General features: G+C 44.0%; 1 protein-coding gene and 1 pseudogene across 3 annotated transcripts in view; both read left to right on the plus strand.

Moving 5' to 3' along the window:
* FBXO42 (F-box protein 42) overlaps window positions 1-3,513 on the plus strand; it is an 85,874-nt gene that overhangs the window by 47,229 nt on the left and 35,132 nt on the right. The window lies entirely within an intron of this gene.
* On the plus strand, window positions 2,224-2,939 carry LOC102435498 (annotated as a pseudogene).

The raw sequence follows: 3,513 nt of genomic DNA on the forward strand, positions 1-3,513 counted from the left end.
GAAAAGTTCAGTTTGAACATATAACGATGAAATGCACATTATGTGTCTGGAGTACCAGGGAGAGGTGCAGGTTAGAGACATTTGCCTAGAGAGCCAAGAGGGAGTTATTAGTGTCAGATGGATTTAAAGCTATGAGACTGGATGAGATTACCAAGAGAGTGAGTGAAGAAGAGGAGGTTAAGTCTGGGAGACTCCAGCATTTGGAGATCAGGGAGGAAATAGCAGAAGACTAGAAGAGGAGCACCAGAGAGGTAGGAGAAAACCAGGAGAATGTGGCATCTTGGAAGCCACTATACTTGAAAGTGTTTTCTGGAGAGGAAGAAATAATCAACCATGTCAAGAGGTCAAGTCATATGAGGACCGAGAATTGACCTTGAATTTAAGAGTATTTTTTAAAAAATATTTTTATTTTCAGAGAGGAAGGGAGAAGGATAGAGAGATAGAAACATCAATGATGAGAGAGAATCATTGATTGGCTGCCTCCTGCACGCCCTCTATTGGGGGGGATTGAGCCCGCAACCCAGGCATGTGCCCTTGGCCGGAATCAAACCTGGGACCCTTTAGTCCGCAGGCCGCCGCTCTATCCACTGAGCCAAACCGGATAGGGCTAATAGAGTGTTTTCAATGAGTGGTAAGAAAGAAAGTCTATTTGGAATGGTTATAAAAGAATGGGAAGAACCCTGGCTGGTGTGGCTTGGTTGGGCATTATCCAGGAGGTTGCCAGTTCAATTCCCGATCAAGGGCACATGCCCAGGTTGCAGGCTCAATCCCTGGTAGGGGGCATGCAGAAGGCAGCCAATTGATGTTGTGCTCTCACATCAATTTTTATCTCTCTCCCTTCCCCTTCCTCTCTCTCTAAAAATCAACAAACTATTTTTTTTATAAGAATGGGAAGAGAGGAGTTGAAGACAGTAGTATAAGCATACATTAATTTTTTTGAAGAATTTTGCTATAAAGGAGAGCTGAGAAATGAGATGCTAAGTAGAGATGGATTAACAGGGTTTTTTTGTGTGTTTTTTAAGATGGCAGGTAATATAGCATGTTTATATGCTATTGGGAATGATTTGGATTGAAAGGAAGAATTGTTAGAGCGGTGTCCTTGAGTAGTGAGCAGGGCGGAATCTACTATACAAGTGGAGAGGTTGGCCATAAATGGGAACATTTACTGTTTATCCAAAGGAACAGGAAAGGAATATATGATTACTGTATGCTGGTGAATGGCTAAATGTGGGAGCTGGTGGCAGTTCTCTACTGATTGCTTTATCACTCAAAAAAAAAAAAAAAAGGGTGGGACAGAACAGAAGCCGTTGGAAATCCTGGCCAGTGCTTATGAATGTACAATTGTGTACATTGTAGTCTTTGCCAGGTGGTTCTAGGAAGTTGAGTATTTCCCCTTCTGGTATTATCCTGAGGTAACACCTTAATTCTTAATCAGTTAGTTTGACTCAGTCTGTGGTCAATTCCCAGATCAAATGAGTAGTTCTTGGGATAGGTATTTCAAAAGACTAATGTTTAAACCACTGTTTCTAAAATGCCCTTTATTCAAACTGAGGCTAATTTTGGCATCTGTTTAATATGTAATATCATAAGTCACAGCCTTTTTTGGTAGCTTTAAATCAAGATAAAGTTTTCAAGTAGAAGTTCTTACACTTGGAATTAGAGTGGTGGTCTGATTTTCAAAACGTCTTAAATATTAGCCCACACCCATTTCAGTTAGGAGAGTCTATTAATATTGGGAGAGTCTATAAATGGTGGGTTAAGATTTAAAGCTCAGCCTGTCATCTCAGTTAACTAGTCCTGGAAGCACAGTTGATTTTCCCACCACATTCTCCCCATAGAATCTTCTTTCCCAAGGATTTATTTTTTTCTTTCGAGTTTCTTCTCTTTTAGTCACACATGCAATTCCAAGTGATGGCTTGTGGTTCAGGCCCTTTGTTTTAGAATAAACACCCTCAAGGACAGAGATATACAAATTAGATGCTTGTCCCAATCTTGGCCTTGCCACTCCCGAGCTACTTGCCTCTGAACCTAATCACTTCTTCACTTTCTGGGTCTCGATTTCCTTCTCTGTAAAAAGAGGAAGAGACAAGACCACTGTTCTAAAAACCATATAGCAGATCATTTTTCTACAAATCACTGGGAAGCTTACTTAAAATATACAGGGTGAACTTTTCCGCCCGCTCCCCGCTCCCCCCAGCGCCGATCCGGCTGCACCACGCTTGCACCGAGCGCTCCTGCTAAGGCAGCGCTTCCGTCTCCTTCCAGCCGCCATCATGATCATCTACCGGGACCTCATCAGCCATGATGAGGTGTTCTCCGATATCTACAAGATCCGGGAGATCGCGGATGGGCTGTGCCTGGAGGCAGAGGGGAAGATGGTCAGTAGGACAGAGAGTAACATTGATGACTCGATTATTGGAGGAAATGCCTCCGCTGAAGGCCCTGAGGGCGAAGGTACCAAAAGCACAGTAATCATTGGTGTTGACATTGCCATGAACCATCACTTGCAGGAAACCAGCTTCACAAAAGAAGCCTACAAGAAGTACATCAAAGATTACATGAAATCAATCAAAGGGAAGCTTGAAGAACAGAGACCAGAAAGAGTAAAGCCTTTTGTGACAGGGGCTGCAGAACAAATCAAGCACATCCTTGCCAATTTCAAAAACTACCAGTTCTTTATTGGTGAAAACATGAATCCAGATGGCATGGTGCTCTGCTGGACTGCCGTGAGGATGGTGTGACCCCACATATGATTTTCTTTAAGGATGGTTTAGAAATGGAAAAAGGTTAACAAATTGGGCAGTTTGGCTCCATCACCTCTCATGGTAACTGGCTGCTGCTTTTCATCCACACACCAAGACTGGGACAAATGGGACTGATGTTATCTTGAGCTCTTCATTTATTTTGACCTTGATTCATTTGGAGCGGAGGCATTGTTTTTAAGAAAAAACATGTCATGTAGGTTGTCTAAAAATAAAATGCATTTAAATTAAAATATATATATATATATATATATATATATATATATACAGGGTGAGGCAAAAGTAAGTTTACAGTTGTTTATATGGAAAATCCTATATAATAAAGAGGTAATATGCATATTGACCCTCACACCCTTACAAGATGGCTGCCTATGACCAGGCCAGCAGGGGGGTTAGTGAGGGATGACCACATGACTGAACAAGCAGGCTGTATGGGGCGACCAGGCCAGTAGGGGGGGCAGTTGGGGGCAACCAGACTGGCGGGGGGGCAGTAAGAGGCGACCAGGCCAGTGGGGGGGGGGCAGCTAGGGGTGACCAAGCAGGGGGGGGGGGTTGTTATTGGTTGGGAACAACACAACAAGGGGGAGATAGTGGCCCCCATTATTGTTTGGGGGGGAGAAGGGGGAATACACAACAAGGGGGGGGGGGGGGTTTTAGAATATATAAAGAAGAGAGAGGGCGGTGTTGGAGGCCAACGCCGGCGGCTGGGGGGGTCTACTCACGCCCCGCGGCGGGGGGGGGGGCACTATAA

The sequence above is a fragment of the Myotis lucifugus genome, unplaced genomic scaffold, assembly GCF_000147115.1.
Source record: "Myotis lucifugus unplaced genomic scaffold, Myoluc2.0 scaffold_720, whole genome shotgun sequence".
NCBI classification, from domain to species: Eukaryota; Metazoa; Chordata; class Mammalia; order Chiroptera; family Vespertilionidae; genus Myotis; species Myotis lucifugus.